Source organism: Ranitomeya variabilis, chromosome 3, assembly GCF_051348905.1.
Source record: "Ranitomeya variabilis isolate aRanVar5 chromosome 3, aRanVar5.hap1, whole genome shotgun sequence".
Lineage (NCBI taxonomy): Eukaryota > Metazoa > Chordata > Amphibia > Anura > Dendrobatidae > Ranitomeya > Ranitomeya variabilis.
In genome coordinates, this window is record NC_135234.1 from 263,126,527 (window position 1) to 263,138,711 (window position 12,185).

Genomic DNA, 12,185 nt, shown 5'->3' on the forward strand with positions numbered 1-12,185 from the left:
CTGGCTGTAGGCACTTTAAAATTGGTTCCAGGGGTACACGGGCAGCAGTGGTCTGGTCAGTGGAGGCCTAGTGGAAGGAGGGACCGCAGACAGGCTTCGAAGGCCTAACACAATAAAATGGGCTGGCTGTAGGCACTTTAAAATTGGTTCCAGGGGTACACGGGCAGCAGTGGTCTGGTCAGTGGAGGCCTAGTGGAAGGAGGGACCGCAGACAGGCTTCGAAGGCCTAACACAATAAAATGGGCTGGCTGTAGGCACTTTAAAATTGGTTCCAGGGGTACACGGGCAGCAGTGGTCTGGTCAGTGGAGGCCTAGTGGAAGGAGGGACCGCAGACAGGCTTCGAAGGCCTAACACAATAAAATGGGCTGGCTGTAGGCACTTTAAAATTGGTTCCAGGGGTACACGGGCAGCAGTGGTCTGGTCAGTGGAGGCCTAGTGGAAGGAGGGACCGCAGACAGGCTTCGAAGGCCTAAAATAACAAACAATAGGCTCATGGCAGTTTTACAGCGGTTACATGGATACACAGGCAGCTTGGTGGTGAGTGGAGGAGTATTTAAAGTAGGGACCGCAGACAGGCTATCAAAGGCCTAAAATAACAAACAATAGGCTCATGGCAGTTTTACAGCGGTTACATGGATACACGGGCAGGCAGCTTGGTGGTGAGTGGAGGAGTATTTAAAGTAGGGACCGCAGACAGGCTACCAAAGGCCTAAAATAACAAACAATAGGCTCATGGCAGTTTTACAGCTGTTACATGGATACACAGGCAGCTTGGTGGTGAGTGGAGGAGTATTTAAAGTAGGGACCACAGACAGGCTATCAAAGGCCTAAAATAACAAACAATAGGCTCATGGCAGTTTTACAGCGGTTACATGGATACACAGGCAGCTTGGTGGTGAGTGGAGGAGTATTTAAAGTAGGGACCGCAGACAGGCTATCAAAGGCCTAAAATAACAAACAATAGGCTCATGGCAGTTTTACAGCGGTTACATGGATACACGGGCAGGCAGCTTGGTGGTGAGTGGAGGAGTATTTAAAGTAGGGACCGCAGACAGGCTACCAAAGGCCTAAAATAACAAACAATAGGCTCATGGCAGTTTTACAGCGGTTACATGGATACACAGGCAGCTTGGTGGTGAGTGGAGGAGTATTTAAAGTAGGGACCGCAGACAGGCTATCAAAGGCCTAAAATAACAAACAATAGGCTCATGGCAGTTTTACAGCGGTTACATGGATACACAGGCAGCTTGGTGGTGAGTGGAGGAGTAGTGCAAGGAGTGTCTGTCCCAGTACTCCCAAAATATAAATAGATGTTAATGTCTCGCAAAACAACCAAAACAAAAAAAAAGGTGGCATACTTAGGTACAGGGGTGGGCTCATCTACTGAGTTTCTGACATAGTAATTTGGCAGTAACTATTTAATGGTGCCAATATAGGACACAGACACAGACTACTTTAAGTTGCATCATAGATGTCTACAAAATTGTATTGTCAGTGCCAGACATTGAATGATGTCAGCGAATAGACTAAAGATTGGTGGAGCTGTGCGACATAATTTTGCACGTGGTAGAGCACATTTTGAGCTGGGGTAGGGGGGAACTCTCTTGAGGCCGGCGGGACCGCCCCAGGGCCCCTCATGTTACAACGGTGTGTCTGACGTTGGGTGCGCACCACCACCGCCAGAGACACTACATTGTACTATGAGGGACCCAGTAGCAATGCCATCAACCAAAAGCGAGCACACCCACCTCTTCAGACAAACAGCAGTCTCACGGGTGCTTGCGCAAAGTCGCGATACCACGGCCCCGTGTGGGGAGTTTGGCCATTTAGGGAGGTGTAAACATGTCGTATGCTGTACAATCAGCTGCAGCAAATTAGACATTAGAAAAGTAATTCACAGGCAAGAGCTTTTCATAGGAAAGCTAGGTGTCGGCCGGGCAAGGTGGGGCAAAAGATTTCGAAATCCAGTTGTGGTTCATTTTAATGAATGTTAGATCGTCAACATTTTGGGTAGCCAGACGAGTCCTTTTTTCGGTTAATATTGAACCTGCAGCACTGAATACTCTTTCTGATAGGACACTTGCTGCCGGGCAAGCAAGCTCCTGCAATGCATATTCTGCCAATTCTGGCCAGGTGTCTAATTTGGAGGCCCAGTAATCAAATGGGAATGACGGTTGAGGGAGAACATCGATAAGGGATGAAAAATAGTTAGTAACCATACTGGACAAATGTTGTCTCCTGTCACTTTCAATTGATGCAGCAGTACCTGTCCTGTCTGCGGTCATAGCAAAATCACTCCACAACCTGGTCAGAAAACCCCTCTGTCCAACGCCACTTCTGATGTGTGCACCCCTAACACTCCTAGTCTGCTGCCCCCTGGAGCTCGTGTGAGAACGATCACGTGCGCTGTGTGCTGGGAATGCCTGAAGCAAACGGTCAACAAGAGTTGATTGTTTGGTTGCTAATATTAGTTCCAAGTTCTCATGTGGCATAATATTTTGCAATTTGCCTTTATAGCGTGGATCAAGGAGGCAGGCCAACCAGTAATCGTCATCGTTCATCATTTTCGTAATGCGTGTGTCCCTTTTTAGGATACGTAAGGCATAATCCGCCATGTGGGCCAAAGTTCCAGTTGTCAAATCTCCGGTTGTGATTGGTTGAGGGGCAGTTGCAGGCAAATCTACGTCACTTGTGTCCCTCAAAAAACCAGAACCCGGCCGTGACACGCAACCAATTTCCTGTGCCCCCGGGAAAGGTTCGGCATTAAAAATATACTCATCCCCATCATCCTCCTCGTCCTCCACCTCCTCTTCGCCCGCTACCTCGTCCTGTACACTGCCCTGACCAGACAATGGCTGACTGTCATCAAGGCTTTCCTCTTCCTCTGGTGCAGACGCCTGCTCCTTTATGTGCGTCAAACTTTGCATCAGCAGACGCATTAGGGGGATGCTCATGCTTATTACGGCGTTGTCTGCACTAACCAGCCGTGTGCATTCCTCAAAACACTGAAGGACTTGACACATGTCTTGTATCTTAGACCACTGCACACCTGACAACTCCATGTCTGCCATCCTACTGCCTGCCCGTGTATCCTCCCACAAATAAATAACAGCACGCCTCTGTTCGCACAGTCTCTGAAGCATGTGCAGTGTTGAGTTCCACCTTGTTGCAACGTCTATGATTAGGCGATGCTGGGGAAGGTTCAAAGACCGCTGATAGGTCTGCATACGGCTGGCGTGTACAGGCGAACGTCGGATATGTGAGCAAAGTCCACGCACTTTGAGGAGCAGGTCGGAGAACCCAGGATAAGTTTTCAATAAGCACTGCACCACCAGGTTTAAGGTGTGAGCCAGGCAAGGAATGTGTTTCAGTTGGGAAAGGGAGATGGCAGCCATGAAATTCCTTCCGTTATCTCTCACTACCTTGCCTGCCTCAAGATCTACTGTGCCCAGCCACGACTGCGTTTCTTGTTGCAAGAACTCGGACAGAACTTCCGCGGTGTGTCTGTTGTCGCCCAAACACTTCATAGCCAATACAGCCTGCTGACGCTTGGCAGTAGCTGGCCCATAATGGGACAACTGGTGTGCAACAGTGTCATCTGCCGATGGAGTGGTTGGCAGACTGCGTTCTGTGGAAGAGCTGTAGCTTCTGCAGGAGGACGAGGACGAGGAGGAGGAGTGGGTGCAAACGCCTACAGCCAACTGTTTCCTAGACCATGGGCTAGGCACAACTGTCCCTAAATTGATGTCGCCTGTGGACCCTGCATCCACCACATTCACCCAGTGTGCCGTGATGGACACATAACGTCCCTGGCCATGCCTACTGGTCCATGCATCTGTAGTCAGGTGCACCTTTGTACTCACAGATTGCCTGAGTGCATGGACGATGCGCTGTTTAACATGCTGGTGCAGGGCTGGGATGGCTTTTCTGGAAAAAAAGTGTCGACTGGGTAGCTCGTATCGTGGTTCAGCGTACTCCATCAGGGCTTTGAAAGCTTCGCTTTCAACTAACCGGTAGGGCATCATCTCTAACGAGATTAGTCTAGCTATGTGGGCGTTAAAACCCTGTGTACGCGGATGCGAGGATAAGTACTTCCTTTTTCTAACCAGAGTCTCATGTAGGGTGAGCTGGACTGGAGAGCTGGAGATCGTGGAACTTTCGGGTGTGCCGGTGTACATGGCAGACTGAGAGACGGTTGGAGACGGTATTGTTTCCGCCGGTGCCCTAGATGCAATATTTCCTCCTACAAAACTGGTGATTCCCTGACCCTGACTGCTTTTGGCTGGCAAAGAAACCTGCACAGATACTGCCGGTGGTGCGGAAAATGGTGGCCTTACAGTGACGGAAGGGATGTTGCGTTGCTGACTAGCTTCATTGGCCGAGGGTGCTACAACCTTAAGGGACGTTTGGTAGTTAGTCCAGGCTTGAAAATGCATGGTGGTTAAGTGTCTATGCATGCAACTAGTATTTAGACTTTTCAGATTCTGACCTCTGCTTAAGCTAGTTGAACATTTTTGACAGATGACTTTGCGCTGATCAGTTGGATGTTGTTTAAAAAAATGCCAGACTGCACTCTTCCTAGACTCGGATCCCTTTTCAGGGATTGCAGACTGAGCTTTAACCGGATGGCAACGCTGTGCTCCAACAGGTTTTGGCTTTGACACGTGTTTTGGGCCAGATACGGGCCCGGCAGATGGAACCTGTTGCGATGTTGATGCCTGCTGCGGCCCCTCCTCCACCTCCGCTTCTGAACTACTGCCGCCTGCACCCTGTTCCCCCAATGGCTGCCAATCGGGGTCAATAACTGGGTCATCTATTACCTCCTCTTCGAGCTCGTGTGCAACTTCGTCTGTGTCACTGTGTCGGTCGGTGGTATAGCGTTCGTGGCGGGGCAACATAGTCTCATCAGGGTCTGATTGTGGATCTGTACCCTGAGAGGGCAATGTGGTGGTCTGAGTCAAAGGAGCAGCATAGTACTCTGGCTGTGGCTGTGCATCAGTGCACTCCATGTCAGAATCTACTTGTAATGGGCATGGCCTGTTAAATGTTTCACTTTCTAAGCCAGGGACGGTATGTGTAAAGAGCTCCATGGAGTGACCCGTTGTGTCGCCTGCTGCATCCTTCTCTCTTGTTGTAGTTTTTGCTGAGGAGGACAAGGAAGCGACTTGTCCCTGACTGTGAACATCCACAAGCGACGCGCTGCTTTTACATTTACCAGTTTCTGAAGAGGAGGCAAAAGAGCTAGAGGCTGAGTCTGCAATGTAAGCCAAAACTTGCTGTTGCTGCTCCGCCTTTAAAAGCGGTTTTCCTACTCCCAGAAAAGAGAGCGTTCGAGGCCTTGTGTAGCCTGACGACGAAACTGGCTCCACAGCTCCAGACTTAGGTGGAATATTTTTATCCCCACGACCACCTGATGCTCCACTACCACTACCATCATTACCAGCTGACAATGAACGCCCACGACGACCTCTTGCACCAGACTTCCTCATTGTTTTAAAATCTTAACCAAAGTAACTTTATTTGTTGCTGTCAAACAACTTACACGGTGAGCTATAACTTCAGTATGATTTCAATATCCCTTAACAGGTTGGTGAGACCACAAGGAAAATCAGGCACAATGTTACACACTCTGTTTTCTGTGGCACAAAATCACAGAGATGACACACACGCAGGACTGTCACTCAAGCACTAATGTCAATATTAATCTCCCACCTAATTTATTTATTTTTTTTTCTCAGGGAGACTTTAGAAACCAAATAATATTAAAAAAAAACAAACAAAAAAAGGCTTTCTATGGCCCACAATTAGAGAGAGAGAGGTGGCACACCCAGGAGTCAAGACTGGCACACAAGCTGAAAGGGCAATATTACTCTCCCACTGTTTTTTTATGTATTTTTTGTTTTTTAAGGGAGACTTTAGAAACCCAATAATATTTAAAAAAATAAATAAATAGGCTTTCTATGGCCCACTGAATGAGAGGGAGAGAGGTGGCACACCCAGGAGTCAAGACTGGCACACAAGCTGAAAGGGCAATATTACTCTCCCACTGTTTTTTTATGTTTTTTTTTTTTTTCAGGGAGACTTTAGAAACCAAATAATATTAAAAAAACCAAAAAAATAAATAGCCTTTCTATGGCCCACTGAATGAGAGAGAGAGGTGGCACACCCAGGAGTCAAGACTGGCACACAAGCTGAAAGGGCAATATTACTCTCCCACTGTTTTTTTATGTTTTTTTTTTTTTTCAGGGAGACTTTAGAAACCAAATAATATTAAAAAAACCAAAAAAATAAATAGCCTTTCTATGGCCCACTGAATGAGAGAGAGAGGTGGCACACCCAGGAGTCAAGACTGGCACACAAGCTGAAAGGGCAATATTACTCTCCCACTGTTTTTTTATGTTTTTTTTTTTTCAGGGAGACTTTAGAAACCAAATAATATTAAAAAAACCAAAAAAATAAATAGCCTTTCTATGGCCCACTGAATGAGAGAGAGAGGTGGCACACCCAGGAGTCAAGACTGGCACACAAGCTGAAAGGGCAATATTACTCTCCCACTGTTTTTTTATGTATTTTTTGTTTTTTAAGGGAGACTTTAGAAACCCAATAATATTTAAAAAAAAAAAAAAAAAGGCTTTCTATGGCCCACAATTAGAGAGAGAGGAGGCACACCCAGGAGTCAAGACTGGCACACAAGCTGAAAGGGCAATATTACTCTCCCACTGTTTTTTTATTTATTTATTTTTTTTCAGGGAGACTTTAGAAACCAAATAATAAGAAAAAAAATAAATAAATAAATAGGCTTTCTATAGCCCACTGAATAAGAGATAGCACACACAGCAGTGGCACACAAGCCCTGACTGAGGCCAATATTTTTCTACCACTGATTGATGTAGTGTTTTTGTGTTGAGGTAGAATTTAGAACACAAATCACGGAAAAAATAAATAGGCTTTCTATGGCCCACTCAGTGAGAGATGGCACACACAGGGATGGCACTGTAGCAGAAATGCCAATCTTAATCTCCCACAAAAAAAAAAAAAAACAGGGACTGTCCTACAATTACTATCTCCCTGCAGTAATCTAAGCCAGGTATGGCAGGCAGCAATAGGAGTGGACTGATGCACAAATTAAATAAAAAGTGTGGACAAACAAAAAAGATAGCTGTGCAGAAAGGAACAAGAGGATATGTGCTTTGAAAAAAGCAGTTGGTTTCCACAGTGGCGTACACACAGCAATACAGCTATCACGGAGCCTTCTAGGGCAGCCCAATGAGCTACAGCGCTGAGGAAAAAAAAAAAATAGCTTCCACTGTTCCTGCACACCGAAGGTGGTGTTGGACAGTGGAAATCGCTACAGCACAAGCGGTTTGGTGGTTAGTGGACCCTGCCTAACGCTCTCCCTGCTTCTGACGAAGCGGCAGCAACCTCTCCCTAAGCTCAGATCAGCAGCAGTAAGATGGCGGTCGGCGGGAACGCCCCTTTATAGCCCCTGTGACGCCGCAGACAGCAAGCCAATCACTGCAATGCCCTTCTCTAAGATGGTGGGGACCAGGATCTATGTCATCACGCTGCCCACACTCTGCGTTCACCTTCATTGGCTGAGAAATGGCGCTTTTCGCGTCATTGAAACGCGACTTTGGCGCGAAAGTCGCGTACCGCATGGCCGACAAGCACAGGGGTCGGATCGGGTTTCATGAGACGCCGACTTAGCCAAAAGTCGGCGACTTTTGAAAATGATCGACCTGTTTCGCTCAACCCTAATTTATATCTTGTAAGTCCACATATATAGTGTATGCTATTTTTTGCCCCTGCGGCTTTTTTTACATTGGCAAGACTATCCGTCCACTCTTCATTAGGGTCAGGGAGCACTTCAATTCTGTTCGCACAGGTAAAGGAGCCCCCAGACTTATCAGCCACGTGAGACAGGAGCATGCCGGTAATACCAAGGTATTGCAATTTGCGGGGTTAGAACAGGTTTCACTACCGCAACGAGGAGGAGATCTGCACAGGTTGTTATTAAGAAGGGAAAGCAAATGGATCCTACGCACAAATGCAATGGGTCCATTAGGTTTAAATGAAAAGATCGATATGGCAGTCTTCCTGTAATTTCTTTCCTGCAGCAATAACTATTATTATTATTATTATTTTTTTTTTTTCCCTAATGTTTATTATTGTTTAGAAAAGTATGTTACATTCAGTGGTGTTTAGTAGAATGGTTTTTATTTTTAATGATATTTCAATGTTTTTCCATTGTCTTGTTACTTTTCTATTTACTCACTTTTTTATTTCACATCCCTGGTGGGTGGGTTTTCACTTTCAAGCTGCCGATCAATGGGCATTCCCCTTTTAGATGTGGGAAATAAAGGGTGCTTTTCCATTTCCTTTCGACATTGAGACCCGTAGAAGCGCGGCAGCGCGAAACGGCCGTCGTCTTTTGTCCACATTCTCCCCAGTGCGCCCGCACATGTTCTAAATAAAGGACTATCGCACAAAAGACCGGTGAGTGCACTATCTATTTTTTCTGCTTGGATTTAATATTGAAAACCTTACCATGTGTCAAAGCTGAACTCAGTGTATGAATAAGGGCAGACAAAAAGGTCGGGTCCCAACCAGTGGACACCAGTCTGGGGAAGCCTTTAGATGTAATTTCCATCTCAGGAAAGGATAGCCACACCCCAGCTTGTACAGAATGCAAAAATACAAAAAAAAGAAAACAACACAAAAATTGAGCTTTGTTTGAGTTGGTATACATACAGCACATAAACATGTTCATATACAGTTAGACAGGTGTAGGCCATTAACAGTTTCGAGGAGTGCTTCTGTATTTATTGGTGAATGAAATTGAAGGAGAATCATTGAGGTTAATTGGTAGTGTCATAATCTCATCTAAACTTTTCTGTGGTTAAGGTGAACCTGTAGGGTCCCCTGAGTGTCTCCAACTGCTAATATAGCGGTATAAATCGGGACTTCTGTATTTTAAGATGTTTTAGGTACCCACTAACACTGCAGTGTTTGAAAGGTGAGTTTAATCCTGCAGCTTCATATGCTGATAGTACAGTACTAGTCCTGCAGGGCATCTCTTCCCCCGCACTAGTTCTTAATGGAATCTTCCAATTATGCCCCACTGGGCATGATTGACAGCTTCCATAACCGTCCTACCATAATGCAGGCTATCAATCATGCCAGGGAGTCATAATTAGGGGAAGAGATGCCCCGCAGGGCTAGTACTGTCCTATTAGCATATGAAGCTGCAGGATTAAACTCTCTTCAAACACTGCAGCATTAGTAAGTACATACACCTGATAAAAACATTGAAATCCCCAGAAATAATAGCACCAGGGGACCGGGCAGGTTCCCTTTAATAAACCATAGTGACCAGATTCTGTATGGGTGTAGTGTAGGCCAAATATGCTGCCAAGGCCAGAAATAGGCATAACATTCATGGGACAATTTTAAAGGCATTCTCCAGACTTGAGACAAAAGGGTGCAGTCAGTTTATGTAACCGCAGGCTGCCAAATTGTGACAAAGCACACACTGCACACTGTGACAATTTCCATGTATTTGCGGTGTGAGCGGGTGGTCATGTGACGATATGTGTGCAAATCATACATATGCACTTGGAATTGTCATCGTGCGTGCACTGCCACCACACGTTGTCACCATTCAGCAGTCACATGGAGTGGTTGCAGACTTTTGTCCCAAGTGAGGACAACCCTTTTACATATGACATCTATTTATATAATTACCTTAAATTGTCTGTCATCCACTTCCGTCAGGACGTCCTTGAATCCCACAATCCACCGTGCCGCACCGGAAGTACGTCGACCGCCATATTGGAATACCAAAGTGATCGGTATTCCAATATGGCACATGCTGGTGGTACAAGGTCCTTGGTCATCGCCGGACCCCCCGCTGCTGGGATTCCCCTGCCGCAAGAACCCCACATGGCAAGAACCCCTCCCCGCCGCTGGGATCCAGGCCGCAGCTGGGATCCCGGCCTCCGCTGGAATCCAGACCGCCGGTGGGATCCCGGCCACCGCTCGGATCCAGACCACCGGGGCACCCTCCCCGACGAGCAGCCATAGGAAAATGATTCACTGCGCAGGCACAGTAAATCAGACCGCCATCTTTGTAGAGGCATATGACAGTGGCCGAGCACATTAACTGTGCATGCATGAACCCAGGGAGCGCATGTGGATCGCCCCCACGTTAAGGGCAATGGGGTACTCGGTACCAGGTCTGTCTCTCGGTTCTGGGGATGTCACGGTGGCCCGATCCGGTCCGTGGCCCTTTGAGGGACGTCCAGTAAAACAGTTTATAGATACGGGAATGGTTCGTGACGCCACCTGTGGTATTCGGTCAGGGTGATCGACGCTGCTTTGGGTCCGCTGGGGTGATGGAGTGGCAGCTAGATGGTGTACCTTTCCACAGGTGAAGTATGTCCCCAGGGCTTCCCAGATGTGTAGGTGGTGATGGTGGACGATGTAAGCCGCAATGAATAACGAAGACACAAAGGTTGCAGTCTCTTTACCTTTTACTGAAGACATCAGCGTCCACAGTCCAGAGTACCATTCACAGGGCAGGCAGAGTCCGGCCGGTCTGAAGGAAACTCCAGAGCTCTCTTAACCAGGTGGAAATCAGTTGCCTTCCTACTAGCGCCTGTGTGTTGTAGTACTTCCCTGACCACCACGGGATAGTCCTCACAACTTTCGTGGATGTTTCTGATGTTCTCTCTCTGTCCCCCTGGTGGAAGGGCGACATTACTGCAACGACCAGGACTCTGGGGCGCTGCACTCCCCCCCGTTAATTCCAGTACTCCGGGACTGGGAAAAGAAGAACAACAATACATGTTAGCAAAAGACATACAAAATTTTTGGAATGCTGTAAACAAGTAAATATAACAATGCTTCCCTTTATGGGAGGTGAGGACACTTGAACGTTGCAAAAACAAGAACATATTTACATTGTGCAAAAGGCAGATTGAAAACAGTTGCTATCTATCTATGGAACCAATTACCCATACAGGTACTCTACCTACTAAGTGTTATCTGATAACAATAATGTAACATTTTCTTTAAGTGCAAAGTCTATCAACCATCTATCTATGGCTCTCTAGAGGACTCACTAACCCCTACGGGTTCATTTATTGAAATGCAGAACAGGCCTCACCCCCACTACAGGCTGGACCGTATCTTTCTTCCAATTTCCTTCTGTCCCAAATTTTATTTAATCTACATCACTAAACATTTTACTCTCAATATTTTCAAACATTTCTTATCACTAATTTTCTAACTACATACTATCACTATGTAAAACACTATCGCTATCCAACTTCTTAAAGCAACATTTCCACTTTTAGACATTCCCTTTAAGAGGAAACTCCAAGTCTTTTCAGAGGTAGTGCAAATAATCACATCATTAATTTTCAAGTTCTGTTTAAAGCGGTATTACGTGATCTGAGGGACCCATTATGAACCCCCAAACGTTGGTCTTGGGTGGGCTACAAGACGTGTAATCCTGACCCGGAATTCGGCCGCACCAACGGGTTTTTCTTCAGGTCTGTGAAGCAAAGCAGTTATTTTTACAGCATATTTTAACAGCAGTTCCTGCTAAGAGGCAGTCTCTGTAAAAGCCTCCTATGTAAAACCAGTAGAAAGCACCTTTAAGAAGGTGCAAACTATTTACAGCAACAGTTTGTGAATCATTCACCGTCCATGATTCCAATGTTCTTTGGTAAAACAATGATGAACGTTTGTGCAAAACTGGAAACAGTAGGGATCCCGGGTAAACAAAGGGATCCCTTTAAGAGTTAACCCTAGATGGGTTTTAAAGCAGCAAAGAGAACATAAGTAGTTAACTATTTACAACTTCAGGTTTCCGAGGTTTATTCTGGCGGTCTCCACCAGGGCTTTACCTGACAGGTAGCCCTCTGTGGCTTAGGATGGCCCGAATCCAAGTTCACTCCCGGCGCCAGGTACACTCCATGAGTTTGTGTTTCCTGCACGGTCAGGTCGTGCGCGGCAATAAAAGTCTGCATGGTCCTGTGAATGATGAAAGGTGACAGCAGGGGCTGCTGCAGCCGCGTCAGCGGCAAGCTCTTCCTCCAGGGTTCTGGATACTGCTAAGAGGGCTGTGCACCTCTGTAATTCCCGGGCCCACCAGCTATTTCCCTTCTGGTGCCGGCGG

At 46.6% G+C, this 12,185-nt stretch overlaps 1 long non-coding RNA gene across 1 annotated transcript in view; it reads right to left on the minus strand.

The window, feature by feature from the left end:
• Positions 1 to 12,185, minus strand: part of LOC143818153 (uncharacterized) — a 376,965-nt gene that overhangs the window by 274,204 nt on the left and 90,576 nt on the right. The window contains exon 2 of the long non-coding RNA XR_013224346.1: positions 10,531 to 10,822. This is a non-coding gene — a long non-coding RNA (uncharacterized LOC143818153). The remainder of the gene's footprint in view (positions 1 to 10,530; positions 10,823 to 12,185) is intronic.